The sequence below is a fragment of the Panulirus ornatus genome, chromosome 27 (genome assembly GCF_036320965.1).
Source record: "Panulirus ornatus isolate Po-2019 chromosome 27, ASM3632096v1, whole genome shotgun sequence".
NCBI classification, from domain to species: Eukaryota; Metazoa; Arthropoda; class Malacostraca; order Decapoda; family Palinuridae; genus Panulirus; species Panulirus ornatus.
Genome location: NC_092250.1, coordinates 2,712,807 through 2,729,711, shown reverse-complemented (window position 1 = coordinate 2,729,711; position 16,905 = coordinate 2,712,807). Strand labels below are relative to the sequence as shown.

Genomic DNA, 16,905 nt, shown 5'->3' with positions numbered 1-16,905 from the left:
GCGTGTAGGAACCTTCGAAGGGCCGGGCTACAGCGCCGCCCAGCACAAGCGGAGCTGTGTTTAGGATAGATAGATAGATAGATAGATAGATAGATAGAGAGAGAGAGAAGAGAGGAGAGAGAGAGAGAGAGAGAGAGAGAGAGAGAGAGGTGGAGGAAGGGAATTTTCCCTGACGTGTGTGTGTGTGTGTGTGTGTACATGGACAAGGATACACACACCACCACCACCACCACCTCACCCAGCAAGTCTCCATCAACTTAAAAAAGTTACCACAAACTTAGCACAGAGCTACGCGGAGGTCAACAGTATTCCTATATTTCCCAATAGACCAACGAGTAAAACAAACAAACAAGACTAAACCATAGTTTTAAAACCCGGGGCTTCAAAGTCTGGCTAGAGATAGCAAAGATAACATCCCTGTGCAAATCCAGAAGAGAAAAAAATATAGAAATATGAAAAAAAATTCCGCGCGCGCGGGAAAGCATCAGCTGACCGGGGCCTGGTAGCCCCGCCCCCTCCACTCCCCTCCCAAGCCTCGCTAATATGGCCGCCACTGGGGAGGTATTTGGCGCCTATCTCCGTGCACGTGACGAGGACACCTTGTCACCGCCATATTCCTCCCCACTTCAACCCACGTAAATACTGCCTAGCTCTCCCGGGCCACACCACCTGCCGACGTATGGGGCGAGGTTGTGGCGGCCAGGCGAGGTTGCCAAGTCACGCCTCCACGATGCCAAGTGTCAGTTTCCACTGTTGCCAAGTCCCCCGGGGGTCCAGACCTCAGACTCGGGCTGTTGTTTCCATAGAGATTATCAGTAAACAATTAATAAATTGTCAATTTAATAATAACATACTTGGCAGTGCACCATCACGGGGTGACTGCTCGTTAGTTGGTTGGTCCTCCCTGCCAACAACATTGTTTAGCCGGTATAACCACACCATTTACTGATAAATGATGACAATTATCACCATTAGTTATCATTACTTGATGATCACACATCACGTGATACAAACGTCCAAGCATGATTACATATCGACACATATTTTTAGGACTAATGAAGACCTGATTAAGCTACTTATGTGTTAAATAACTTATCAAGATATATATATTATATATTATATATATATATATATATATTTATATATATATATATATATATATATATATATATATATACACTCACACAGTCACAGACATATATAAATAAATAAAAGTAAACAGAGAGAGAGAGAGAAGAGAGAGAGAGAGAGAGAGAGAGAGAGGAGAGAGAGAGAGAGAGAGAGAGAGAGAGAGAGAGAGGCAGGTTGGGGATTTCACATCAATTCCCCTGGTTCATCACACCTTTTTCATTCACCTTCTGATCTTACAGCTACTTCTACATCTATTCCTGCTACTTACTTCTACCAGCCACTGGTACTTACTTATGGTCAAGTTACTTTCAAGTTACTTAACCATGTTGATACCAAGTTAATGTTTCCTTAACCGGTGTAATTTGTGCAACTGCTTCCCTCTGTTCCTACATCTTGAGTGGTCGTTGTGAACACTACTTCAGCACCACCGCTGTACACCTGCCGGTAACTCTACACATCTGTACACTACACCAGGCCACACCTGTACACGACACCAGGCCACACCTGTACACACCAGGCCACACCTGTACACTACACCAGGCCACACCAGTACACTACACCAGGCCACACCTGTACACTACACCAGGCCACACCTGTACACTACACCAGGCCACACCTGTATACTACACCAGGCCACACCAGTACACTACACCAGGCCACACCTGTACACTACACCAGGCCACACCCGTACACCATCGGGCCACATCTGAACACCACCAGGCCACACTGTACACCACCAGGCCACACCTGGACAGTACGAGGCCACACCTGTACACCACCAGGCCACACCTGGACAGTACGAGGCCAACCTGTACACCAGCAGGCCACACCTGTACACCAGCAGGCCACACCTGTACACGATCAGTACACCAGGAACCCACGGCAGGGTGATCAATATTGTATGTCACCTTAGCGTGTTTTGCTCAACACAAAAAAGGTCAAGGAGAACACGTTTCTACTGCTACCACACATACTACTACACCTACTACTACTACTACTACTACACACCTACTACTACTACTACCACACTCTACTACTACTACTACCACACCTACTACTACTACTACTACTACACTACTACACCTACTACTACTACTACCACACCTACTTACTACTACTACCACACCTACTACTACTACTACTAACTACTACTACTACACCTACTACTACTACTACCACACCTACTACTACTACTAAACTACTACTACTACTACTACTACTACTAACTACTACTACTACACCTACAATTACCACCACACCTACTACTATTACTACTACTGATAATAATAATAATAATAATAATAATAATAATAATAATAATAATAATAATAATACATACCAGATATACTAAACACTTGAGAACAATTCACGCCACAATAACCAGACAAAATAATGATAACAATACTTACAATACCATTATCAGAAACTGAATAATGGAATAAACCACCGTGTTTATATATATATATATATATATATATATATATATATATATATATTATATTATATATATATATACATATATATATATATATATACTCATTTATTTATATATATCGAGGTGTGAAGGGGTTCAAGTTTCGACCCTGACGTCCGAACACCATCGACCATCATGACCAGGACGTCATAAACCATTTATCATTATCATTTATCATTATCATTTATCATTATCATTTATTGTGGAGGATCTCATGCGCTCGCTGGCTGGCTGGCGGGTGAAAGTTATACCTCCCCCCCCCCACCCAGGGTCAGGTTAGGTTGACCTTGCACACCCGCCCCCTCCCCCCTCCACACCCCCGGACGACGCCGACGACGACGACAATGATAGGAGAGACCTCGCTGCTGAGAGAGAGAGAGAGAGAGAGAGAGAGAGAGAGAGAGAGAGAGAGAGAGAGAGAGAGATGAGAGAGAGAGAGGAGAGAGTATGGCGTCGAATGACACTGTTCCGGACGACGGGGGGTTCGACCGAATCTCATTTCGAATCATCGCCTTATATATATCATCGCCCACGAACCCCCACCCACCCAACCCTCGTTTTTTTTTTCTTCTTTTATGTTAATATTTAGATCTTTTAAAGTGTTTTGCTTCTATGTTAATGTTTACACGTTTTAAGGAAGGCTTGAAGTCATTAATTCAACCATATATATATATATATATATATATATATATATATATATTATATATATATATATATATATATATATATATATCAGAATCGAGCAGAATCAGAGATTTAGATAATGTAGAGAGAATCGACGAATATTCTACGAATCATCAATTTAGCCGATGTCTTTACATTCATGTGTATATCCAATTCTTCTAACGTTAAATTTTCCCCTATTTTTAGACCGAATATATAAATAAACATGTAACAAATATATATAAAAAAATGCCTCAACAACAACAACAACAACTGGCAGTACGTGATATAAATAAACAGACTAAAAATAAATAAACAGACTCTTTAAGTTAACACAGGATCGACAACACAGAAGGAATACAGAATTCCCTTCGCAATATTGGTTTCTAATTACGTATAGTGCACACAACACACCACACACACACACACACACACACACACAACATACGTACACAAAGACCCGTGTGTAGTTTATGCTGATGTAAACATGGAGTGTGAACACCACGGTTTCCCCGAACACTGTGTTCAGTAGTGAGTGATGTCTGTGTGTCTGTGTGTCTGGCGTATCTGGGGGCAGTATCCCGCCTTAAACCCCCCATCCCCCCCAGAGAGAGAGAGAGAGAGAGAGAGAAGAGAGAGAGAGAGAGAGAGAGAGAGAGAGAGGCTCCCCCAGGCTGACCAACATGTCAACTCAGGGGTCAAGGGTCGATCGGAAACACAACACGGAAAAAAAAGACACTAAGTACGGTTGACCATGACCGACTGAATGTAAACAACCATCACAAACAAACAAACACTTTACCCAATGACATAAAACAAATAAAAAACAAGGCTACCATGACAACGACATATATCACATGAACATACACAGAAAAATAATAATATGCGATCTACGAAAACAAATAACAATATGTATTATTTGAAAGGAAGTTATTATATATTATATATATTATATATTATATATATATATATATATATATTATATATATATATGTATATATATATATATATATATATATATATATATATATATATATATATATATATATATATATACAATAAATATCTGATAAGCTGATAACCTCTCTCTCTCTCTCTCTCTCTCTCTCTCTCTCTCTCTCTCTCTCTCTCTCTCTCTCTCTCTCTCTCTCATTACAATCCGGATTTAGTAATTGCTTCAATTTCCTCATCTTGTGGGGGGGGGAGGGGAAATTTGCCCGTAATGATGAACACCATTACGGAGATGGAGTGATTATAGGGCATAATGAAGGAGCGCTGGCTGGAATGATGAAGGCAGGGAGGGAAGGAAGTGTGATGGAGTGAAGGAAGAGGAGGAGAGAGACGAAAGATAGAGGGAAGGAGGAGGGAGGGAGAGGCGAAAGATAGAGGGAAGGAAATGATGGAAACCCGATTGGACAATTGATGGAGACAATGGATGGGAAAGGATGGAGTGGTGTTGTGGAGGAAGAAAAACGATGGAGCAGCCTCGAGATATATAGATGGAGCGATGGGTGAGCGAACAGTGATGGAGCGGTGGTGACGGGAGGACTGGATAACTTATAGTGATGGTACAGAGATGGAATGGGACACTTACGGTGGAGTAGAGATGGAAGGCGATGCTAGTGTGATGGAGGAGGGAAGGAGACATGATGGAGAAGAGCAGGAGGCGAGATGCAGGAAAATGAGGACTGAGACAGTCAAAACTGGTTGTGAGAGAGAGAGAGAGAGAGAGAGAGAGAGAGAGAGAGAGAGAGAGAGAGAGAGAGAGAGAGAGAGAGAGAGAGAGAGATGGGTGTGTTCACCTGTACTAGTGTAGAAGGGATGTGGGTAATCACTGAATACATGATCAAATCAATCAAGAAATAGGAAAATTCATTACGGAAAAAAAATTATGACTTACTGATGTCTTGTACAATACAAAAAAAAAAAAATCTATAACCCAATATTTCAATAATAACCACAATCACCACTACCACTACTACTACTACTAAAGCTAACTCTATTAGCTTTTAAAGCTAGCTTTACAACTACGTTCAAGGTGATTAGGGTCGGGCCCTATACCTCCACGATGCAAAATCGCTGCTTCCCCCAATCGCCATCTGATGGAAGGGACGAGGGCAAAACAAGGTCAAACGTGACCTATATATATATATATATATATATATATATATATATATATATATATATATATATATATATATATACATAAGCCTTTATCTAAAAACCAGGTCACGTGGGGAGGGGGGGAGGGGGGGAAAGTGCAAGACCCCCCCCCCAGCATAACGAACTGAGAGTCTTAAATAATGGAGCGCGGGTTCTGCCTTTTCTCTCTACTGTGTCGAAAATTCAATTCGTGCTTCAATATATATTTTTTTCTTTCCTTTTAACCTGAACCTGACGTAAGGTTGAGCGCGGGCTACCTGCACGATATATCGGTGTTGCGTTCCCGTCTCTCCCGATTGCGTCATCGTGGCCCATCATCGCGATCGGTGTTGAACTTGATTGGTGATTAGCGAGTAGGTGAATGGGTGGTTCTGTGATGGGCTGGTGTGTGCTGAAACTGGTATGTTTACTGAACATGTAGTGTATGTGACTTGACCCTTAAGGGTGAGGTCTAAGGCCAGGCTCTTATAACCTAAGGGTCATGTTGTTTTGCTCAAAGGGTCGTACCGTCGTGGTCGAGGGTCGTACCGTCGTGTTCAAGGGTCGTAACGTCGTGTTCAAGGGTCGTATACCGTCGTGCTCAAGGGTCGTAACGTCGTGTTCAAGGGTCGTATACCGTCGTGCTCAAGGATCGTAACGTCGTATTCAAGGGTCGTACCGTCGTGTTCAAGGGTCGTATACTGTCGTGCTCAAGGGTCGTAACGTCGTGTTCAAGGGTCGTATACCGTCGTGTTCAAGGGTCGTAACGTCGTGTTCAAGGGTCGTACCGTCGTGCTCCAATGGCTACAAATTAAGGTACACAAAATAAGAACAATTTCAGGTTTCTATTTCAACATCCGGATCACATGTACGACTCATGGCACTTTAAGTGACCTAACAACAACAATAACTTCAACAACAACAACAACTTCAATAACAACAATAACTTCAACAACAACAACCACAATAACAACTTCAATAACAACAACTTGATGGCTCGTCAATTCAAAATCACATTCCGTAACCATGATGGAACCTTCCACTGTCCATCTCGTGATCCTCATTCGACTTTTCTTGCCTGTCCGTTTTACCCGTCTTCCTGTCCATGTGTGCGACAGCGGCTCACTCTGTCTCTTCTACACCCTGGCAGATACCCTCATAGTGAAGACCCCCCACTCTCTACCGTAAGAAGACCCCGCCCCCCCCCTGTAGTCAAGGTGGGGTCAAACCACTAGGGTGGGTAAGGGTCGAGTGGCCTCACACACAGGGCGAAGCGTATATACAACCATTCACAACAACATGTTGTAGCGTCTCTACAACACCGACGACTAGTCTGTGTTGTAACCCCGACCTACCCACTCCGTCCGTACGTCCGTCCGTCCGTAAGCCAGGCCTGAAACGCACCCACCGCGCCTCGTTTTCTACGGCAGAAGGTCGGGGGAGAGGGAGGGGGGGTTATGGGGTCCAACAGCTCTGGGACTGGGAAATGGGCCAGACGATCCCAGACAATGGCTTGGGTGACAGTCCCATGTAACAAGCCAGTCTACGGACCAGTCTTCAACCCTCCCTATCCCCCCCCAACCCAAACCCCCAACTCACTCCACAACCCCCCCCCCCCCCCACGTGCAGGTACGGGTCCTCCCTACAGAAAACGGAGGGTGTGACTCCACATCGGTGGGGATTTAAACCATTTCCTAGACGGCTGGCCAATTCGTCCCTCTGCCGTCCTTGCGAAGACGAATTGCCGTAGAAATTGATGATGGAAAGGCAGGAGAAACAAGGACGAAATAAAGATGATTACGAACGAAGATATATGACATGAAAATGTTGGTGATAACGTGAACTAAAGTTAATGAAAAACGTGATGAGATAAACAATGATAGAGAGAGGATCTTGTTATCTGTTATCAGCTGAACCATTCCTTCCTCTCGTAAACACATCATCAGCAACAGTTAACAAGCCCAACATAACAAGCGATGACCCGGGCACGACATCATCTCCAGCCTGTCATGAACAGGTAGTTCGCCATCGTTTGGGACCAATTTTGTAAGATGGCTGTTGTACTCCACGTCAGAGCAATCGTTAAAGGAAGGGGGGGGGGGGAGGGGGAACATCTCTCTCTCTCTCTCTCTCTCTCTCTCTCTCTCGTATCTCGAGCCATCCGACGCAACACGCGACTCTGTCGTCATCAGACGCGGACAGATGGTAAACAACGAGTTTTTATTTTTATTTTCTTTTCTTGGAGTGAATCATCATGTTTACAATCTACACTACAAACCATGGAATGTGTCCACGAGAGATGTGGCACCGCCTCCCTCCCTGGCTGGCTCCGAGAGAGAGAGAGAGAGAGAGAGAGAGAGAGAGAGAGAGAGAGAGAGAGAGAGAGAGACTGACTCCCTCGGCCCCTCCTCCACCCACCACAACTGGTCCGGCAGAGCCAATCAGAAACGACCAGTTCCATAAACCTTTTTCTCACTGGGCAAAGACGCGTGTGTGTGTGTGTGTGTGTGTGTGTGTGTGTGTGTGTGTGTGTGCACGGGGCATGTACACCCACCTGGACGATATATAAACTCACCATATTTCCCATGTTCAGAAATAAGCGTCTGGCTCATATCTAATATAATTCTTGATCGAAAATGAAGAAAAACCAGAGTGTAATATATATATATATATATATATATATATATATATATATATATATATATATATATATATATATACTCTCTTGTGGGTGTCTATAGATGCGAAAATCTCACATCTTTTAAGTAAATTGTCGTTCCTTTGGTTCAAAATCATCGAGAACCTGCATAAATCCAGGGAATTATGAGCCTTAATGCCAGAACATTAAAGAGACGATATCATTTGACAATCTCTACGGCAGGTTTCGATGTATGTCAATATGGCTTCTATGACAGTACGACGGAAGGTCGAAACACGCGCTCCGAACGACCCCCATGAGAGAAGATGCCGCGCCATTCTCGACCTTGTGAAGGGTGAGCAAAAAGGTTCTTGGGGCAGGAGACATGCCAGCAGGCACGTGTGAGCGAACCTTTCCCAGTTATCTTTAGAATAATTTCTCAAAAATGACGAGAAAGCAGTGAACCCTTACCTGGCTTTCGAATCAAAGATCTACAAACGTTTATACGCCAAATGAATGTTTGTTTGTTTACGATGTTTACACAGAAGACAAATGAAGACAGTGAAAGAATTTGGATAAGAAACCTTGCTGTGAGTTGGGACGATACATTATGAGACACGCCGAAAAGATGAGGGAACGGATCAAAAATTGCCAGCTGGATACAGCTGTTGTTCCCAGTGTGACGCCGTAACACCGTGACGCCACACCACAGGTTTGTAGCAGTAACACCAGGGGTGCTTACTCCGTAACACAAGTGTGCCTCACCGTAGCACCAGTGGATCACGTTACCACCACAGTCATACAGTGACGGTACGCCAACGTGTGACGCAGTAACGTAACGCTAAGGCAAGACGTGACGCTGGAAAAAACCCCAACGGCGTGACGCTCTAGGCGCTAACGTAACGTTACCGATACACCACCGGTGACGACAACACACACACACACACACTGTAACGCTGTAACACCACATCCGTGACGCCGTAACCAACACTACGTTACACCTCACGTTCCACGTAACGATAAACATGACACCATCACGTTGCGTCATTGTATCCGTTCAGCTAAGATTCCAATCATACGTCACAATGATGACCACGGTTCGAACCCCCGGGCGATGCCTCATGCATACACAGATACGATACTAAGTATGCAAGGGGGGGAGGGGGAGCACATGTAGTGTATATGTGTATGGACTTCGAATCGTCTTGGAGACCTGAGGAGTGTGCTGCAGTGTCTTCCTCAATGGTGGGGGGTTTAAACTCGACGCTAATGGGGGGTCTAACTATAATGGCCTCTTACAATCGACAGGTCTATCATAACCAAATCAACCAATCATTCTGCTTCTTTTCCTTACTCGTAATGTAGTTACCCATTAAGATTGTGTGAGAGGCCACATACTGGTCTTTTAAACCCACAGCCACCTGTTCTCACGAATGATATATCGAATGCCATTGAAAAAAAATATATATTCCTCCCAATATCAAATTCGCATCACAAAAGTGACAAGAAATTAGGAAGTTAACTTGTCCAATTATCATCTTAACCAAAGAACAACACCAGGTGATTAAATACACACCACTAACAGCAAGTATATATATATATATATATATATATATATATATATATATATATATATATATATATACAGTATAGTTGTGTGCCAACATATACACCCAGTAACCCCAACCTCTGACAGCCTTCTAACTCGTCTATCCCTCGAGCCAACCCAACCTTAGCCAATGTCTTCAAAAAAAAAAAAAAAAAAATTCCTTAAACATTACATTATGATCTACGGATTATTGATGCTAATAGGGAATATCGATGCTAAAAGTCCTTCGCCACCGATGGCGGGTTCATTTGCATATGACCAGGCACAAGAAATACACAGAACCAGTTGATGTCAGGAGGGAGGAGGGAGGGAGTGTGTGTTCTAGGTCGGGGTCGCAGCTTTGGCATTTAACCGACCACTTTTTGGCGCGCTTTGGCGCGAAATATTTGTTTACAATCCCGGAGCGTCAGCTGATCCGTACCCTCACATCACTCAAGTGTAAGTGTAAGTGTGTGTGTGTGTGTGTGTGTGTGTGTGTGTGTGTTCTAAGTGCTCCTCCGGGGCTTTGAGTCTGCAGTGGGGGAGTTACAAGTGACTCCTTACATATCATGAGCTGAGAGGAATGAATACCGCCACCACACACACACACACACACACACACACACCACACACACACACACACACGTCCGACTGATGCAGTCAGGGAAAAAAATTACCCAACACACTCCTCCCTCCTTCCCTCCTTCATCGTTCGCTATCCTAGCTACACATGTAATGTTTCTCAAAGTTCTAATATATATATATATATATATATATATATATATATATATATATATATATATATATAGATCTTACTAATATCTAAGTCATAACGTTATATCATAACGACCCGGACATGGCCGGGAATCAGCCAGGATATGATGTATGAATGTTGCTCTCGTTCGTGGTGGGAGGAAGAGGAGGAGGAGGAGGAGGAGGAGGAGGAGGAGGAGGGAGGAGGAGGAGGAGGAGGAGGAGGAGGAGGAGGAGGAGGAGGAGGGTAGGTAGCCGGTGTGGTGGTGGTGGGGGAGCAGCTCCTCGTCCTCGGGCCACTGTTGCAACACCCACCCAGCCACCCAGCCAGCCAGCCAGCCAGCCAGCCCGACACGAATAATATCACAACTGCTCTACAACCCCGGCTGCCATGTGCACTTGTGCCAGTGTGGGGCTAAGCCTTCTCACCCTTGCCATACTTGACGTGGCATCACGGCTCTGGGGGGGGCTGGGGGGGGACCAATGTTGGGGGTGTAATGGACGAGCAAACACGTCCTCTCAAGGGGGAGGTTTGGGGGGGGGGGATAAGGGCGGGACGGAAGGGCAGGGGGCAAGAAAGTGTTACTCTGCGTCTAAAGTCGTTGAAACCATTTCTTTTTTTTCAATGTCCACAAAATAGGTCTATGAAATAGGATATGCTCAGCAATTAAAAAAAAAAAAAACACGAATACATCGTGTGGACACAGTTCTCATAAATATTTATATTTACGTATGTAAAGGTTTATGGACCAGATACGTCACTTTTGCGTTACGGTTTTTAATTCATAAACGTACGGCTACAGTGCCCTCGATACATCAACCTCACAACACAGGATCAATTATTTCTGTGCAGCTTCACAGGTCTAGAAAATCCATTTTGGTCACATCCTTTAGTTATATTTACCTACATATAAGTACAATGCCTTGATAAAAACCTCCCCCCTCCTCCCTCATTCCCCCCCCAATTTTGCAAAACCTAATACGACCGAAGGCCAGACACCCCCGCTCTAACCCCGCGGTCTCTTACGTGAAGGAGGTCGGCCGTGTTTGTAAACAAAAAACACGTGGATCAATCAGCTGACGGGAAGTGACGGAATCGAACTGCGCGCGAGATGTAGGGTGTTCGCGCGTCAATGGGTTAGGTGGTATATATATATATATATATATATATATATATATATATATATATATATATATATATATATATATATTTATTTTATTTTATTTTATTATACTTTGTCGCTGTCTCCCGCGTTTGCGAGGTAGCGCAAGGAAACAGACGAAAGAAATGCCCCCCCCCCCCATACACATGTACATACATACGTCCACACACGCAAATATACATACCTACACAGCTTTCCATGGTTTACCCCAGACGCTTCACATGCCCTGCCTCAATCCACTTTATTCATTTTATTTTGCTTTGTCGCTGTCTCCCGCGTTAGCGAGGTAGCGCAAGGAAAGAGACGAAAGAGTGGCCCAACCCACCCACATACACATATACATACATACACGTCCACACACGCAAATATACATACCTATACATCTCAACATATACATATATACACACAGATATATACATTTAAACACATGCACATAATTCATACTCGATTCCATATTTTGTTCGTATGATGCTTACAGACGAACGCTAATTACTAGTTTCACTGCCACCGCTGAACACGACGGTACGACCCTTTCATAACGAACGACCCACAGACCGGTGGTACGACCCTCGGGCGAGACAGTACGGTCCTGGAACACGACGTGCACGACCCTTGGTCACGAAACTGACACATGAGCACACCTGGACGACCCCTTGGGTTCACGAAAATCTGGCCTTTGATATGATCCTAACCTAATGCTCAAGGTCAAAGGTCAAGCATACCCAAGGGTCGTTCCGTCGTGCTGAGGGAGTTACGTGCACGACGACCACTCAACAAGGATGAAACATTACCTGTAATTACACCCACAGAACACCCGAACAAAAGGAGACGAAGTATTCACACAACAGAACGAATTTCTTCATCGTAAAACATAATAACAGATTAAAGAAAACGTATGTCGCATCCTCCACCTTAATTATCAATCTTATTTACATATTATTATTTCCTTTTCTATTTTCTTCAATCATGTCTATAGTTACAACACTTTCCATTATATCCAAAGTGTTGCTTTCCCTCCATCTATTCCTCCTCTTCCTTGTTCGTCTATATAACTCTTTAACATCCTTTTAATTTTCTAAGTTTCTCTAACCCCACTTCCCTCCCTCGACCAACCCAACTCCCCCTTCCTAAACCTCCTCCATCCCACACCAACCCCCCCTCTTCCATATCTCTCCCTCTCACCACCCCCCCACCTCTCCCTCTCCCTCTCACCACCCCCTCCTCTCCCTCTCCTCTCCCCCACTCCCTGAAGGCCAGAGAAACCTAACATACTGAAGGCCGCAGCATCACCAGCTGAGGAAGTGTGTGAGGCTGGCAAAATGGAGAGAGAGAGAGAGAGAGAGAGAGAGAGAGAGAGAGAGAGAGAGAGAGAGAGAGAGAGAGAGAGAGAGAGAGAGAGAGGCAATACTCCCTCGGGGAACTGCTTAATAAGATATGGTAATGGTTTAAGTGGGTGGTGGAGGAGGGTGGGGAGGAAATACTTGCTAATCACGGTAGTTTCATGTTTAAAACTGTGAGGCAACGGCTTAACAAGGCTGTTGGGCCGATGGTTCAGAAGCGTAGGGCAATACCTCATCTGGGGGGAGGGAGGGGGTGGTTGTTAAAAGTTTAAGTGGGTGTGGGGGGGGGGATGTTAATTTCTAACTGGATGGGTTAATGGTTAGTAAAGGTTGAAGCCACAGTAAGTCGTCTTATTGACCCCACCCACCCAGTTACTACTCCTCCCATTACATTAAATTCCACGCCAGCAATGTACCAGTATACACACAAACACAAAAAAGAGACATTATTGTTAATAATCATCATTCTTACCATTATCTTGCAGAGGTTTCTGGTTGTTGCAATGCAGGAAGCGTCGTGTACAAGTCTGGTCATATGTTTGCAAATGAATTCCACCATCTTGGTCATATCGGTTTGAATTCTACATCCACGAACAGGCAGGTTGTACCAGCTGAGGGAGACAATGAAACTGTATCAATGATGAAATACAGAGAATAAAATTCATCACAAGTGTTATCAATCAAAAATCATCAGTAATAACATAAAATAAAAACTCCATAATAAAAACGTCATAAAAAATTTAGTTTTCATAAAAATCTTAAAATGTGTTTTTATATTTCTTTTACAGAAAAAAATCTATTAAGACAATTACTTCGTCTTCTAGTCGTATATGACTTTAATAAAGAAATAATTATACATTTAAATCTATTAAATGGCGTTATTATCATACCTTTTTTCTTTTAGGATTCCAGTAAAATTTATAAACAAATAATCAAGATCATTAACATATACTTTATGGTTTTTCCAATATACGATTTTCTCGTTTCTATTTTTCTCTCGTAGCAAATAAAGCAAATAAATTTCTGCCAACTTGTCCTTGTTATCGTTTTTTCTATTCTGATCTTCATTAATAAGGAAACGCACCATGACCATCCCAACTTAACCCTTTGATTACTTAACTGTGGATCCTGCGCCAGCCCAGAGCGGCGTACGTCATGTGGGTAGCCCGCTTCCGTGCCTGGCCTCAGAGCGGTCTGCTCCACATATATACACTGGTTTATTTCTATATACATTTAATCGATTAAGCATCTAATACGACGTGTGAACCCGTAACTTCTTCAGCAGGAGGAGACGACCCGTGAGTACGACGGTACGACCCTTGAACACGGTGGTACGACCCTTGAGCACGACCTTGAACAAGACGGTATACGACCCTTGAGCACGACGATATACGACCCTTGAGCACGACGGTATACGACCCTTGAGCACGACGGTACGACCCTTGAACACGACGGTATACGACCCTTGAGCACGACGGTATACGACCCTTGAGCACGACGGTACGACCCTTGGGTACAATGACCTTGACTTCAACCTGACTCTGAAACCTTATGTCAAAGTTAAGGCAACCATAGTCATGGAGTCGTACCTATTGCTCATGGGGTCGTACCGTCGTGCTCACATGGTCGTACCGTCGTGCTCACATGATCGTACCGTCGTGCTCACACGGTCCTGCCGTCGTACTCATGGGGTCGTACCGTCGTGGTGAAGGGGTTAGCGAGGTGGGACAGAAGGGCGTATGAGGTAGACTCCTACTTCCTTCAGTGTTTTATTCACTGATCTGGTTATTCACGTGATGAAGGCCACGTCCGTCTCCTTGAGAATGAATAATGTCAAACAGGTCCAGTGAAAACCTTCTTTGGTCAACGGGGATTTTCTCCCGTATATATCATTGTGTGTGTGTGTGTGTGTGTGTGTGTGTGTGTGTGTGTGTCTTGCTCCATACCCCTAACCTTTACACATATGCCTTATATGTACATATTCAGAAGGGAAAAATAGATCAAATAACCTGAATAAAAAAGACTGAAAACCTTTTCACCTTATACAAGCAGGACGAATTGAAACTTATTTCTACACCAGATGTCAAAATCGTCCATCTTAGCTCACTCTACCCTACACCTCCCCTGCCAATAACAATATACCTCTCATGAATCTACATGTAATAATAATAATAATAATGATAATAATAATATTAATAATAATAATAATAATAATAATAATAATAATAATAATAACAATAACAATAATGATAAAAATGATAATAATGATAATAATAATAATAATAATAATAATAATAATAATAATAATAATAATAACAATAATGATAAAAATGATAATAATGATAATAACAATAATAATAATAATAATAATAATAATAATAATAATAATAATAATAATAATAATAATACGTAAATTCCCTAAAGTCGTCCCTGTAAAAAAAACTAAGAGCAGTAGCAATCCTTGAATGAGTCGGGTTCATTTATTTACCATTGAATTTACAATCTATTTTTTTTTTCTTTCAGTCGTCTGATATTTACGTTGACTTTTAACACAGCTTCTGTACACTAACTTCTTCCCAAACTGTTGGAAAATATAATCTTGTTTTTTACTGACCCAGTCATCCCCTGTAATGATTCGATTAAATATAAATTATCAAGATTACTTTTCATATTCACACATACACAGACACAGACACATACCACTTATATATATATATATATATATATATATATATATATATATATATATATATATATATATATATATATATAACGTTAGAGGGAAACACTGAAATACAAAGTAACTTGAGAGTGGAACAAATGCGTTGACCTACTTAACTATTTTACTGTATCACATAACTGGACAAACACGTCACACATTCATTCATTTCCTTTTCTTATATAAAAAAAAGTCGTTGATAAGTTCACAAAAGTCCCATTCATTACCCTTGTGTATATCTATAAAGTAATTAAAGCCTCTTAATTAATGTTTATATATGTATACTTCCCTCGAGATATATCATCGTAGTAGTCTAATTACGTAATCTTTACCAATATTCTGGAGAAATCCAATATTGTGGTAGTATTATACAGCGTCGGGGTTAATTAAGACCTCTCTCCCATCATCCCGTTAAATTATTAAACTGTGTCGGCTAATTAACGCATCTCATCCGATCCCACGGGAAAATACACTACTGTGTCGGATGATCAAGATATTACTCCCAATATCCCGGGAAAGTGTTATACTGTGCCTGTTAGCGAAGACAACTCTCCCAATATCCCGGGAAAGTGTTATACTGTGCCTGTTAGCGAAGACAACTCTCCCAATATCCCGGCAAAACATGATAATGTGTCTACTAAAACATGGCATCTAAATCAATATACGGGCGTTGGATTCATAAAAAAAAATCATATAAAATAAATCACATTTCACTTGCCAAGTCATCTAGCTTAATAACCACAGAAAAATGCAACAGAAACTGTCTCAAGAATACATCAACAGACTCAAACAGACAGGGTGACATAGACCATCCAGACACAGAAGGCAGACAGACACTAGCGTTAACATACTGTCTGTACTTAATGCAGCAACAGCTAAGTCAAAACCTCGTCTGCATGACTTACTTGGCAAGAAATCTGTAAGTAAAAATACTCAAATACTTATTTTCAAAGTAAAATATACTTTCATCAAAATTATATTTTTGTACACTCGCCATGCGTGAGAAAGCGCTAGTATTAGCATGAACACCTGCTAGTAATAACACTGCTAGTATTAGTATGAACACCTGCTAGTAATAACACTGCTAGTATTAGCATGAACACCTGTTAGTAATAACACTGCTAGTATTAGCATGAATACCTGCTAGTAATAACACCGCTAGTACAGAAGACAGCGTTAACAGACTGTCTGTACTTAATGCAGCAACAGCTAAGTCAAAACCTCGTCTGCATGACTTACTTGGCAAGAAATCTGTAAGTAAAAATACTCAAATACTTATTTTCAAAGTAAAATA

General features: G+C 42.4%; 1 protein-coding gene across 11 annotated transcripts in view; it reads right to left on the bottom strand.

Moving 5' to 3' along the window:
- LOC139757534 (uncharacterized) overlaps positions 1–16,905 on the bottom strand; it is a 199,707-nt gene that overhangs the window by 98,067 nt on the left and 84,735 nt on the right. For all 11 annotated transcript variants that reach the window (XR_011714657.1, XR_011714650.1, XR_011714653.1 and 8 more), the window contains exon 5: positions 13,365–13,503. The gene's annotated coding sequence lies outside the window, so the exon portion shown is untranslated. The remainder of the gene's footprint in view (positions 1–13,364; positions 13,504–16,905) is intronic.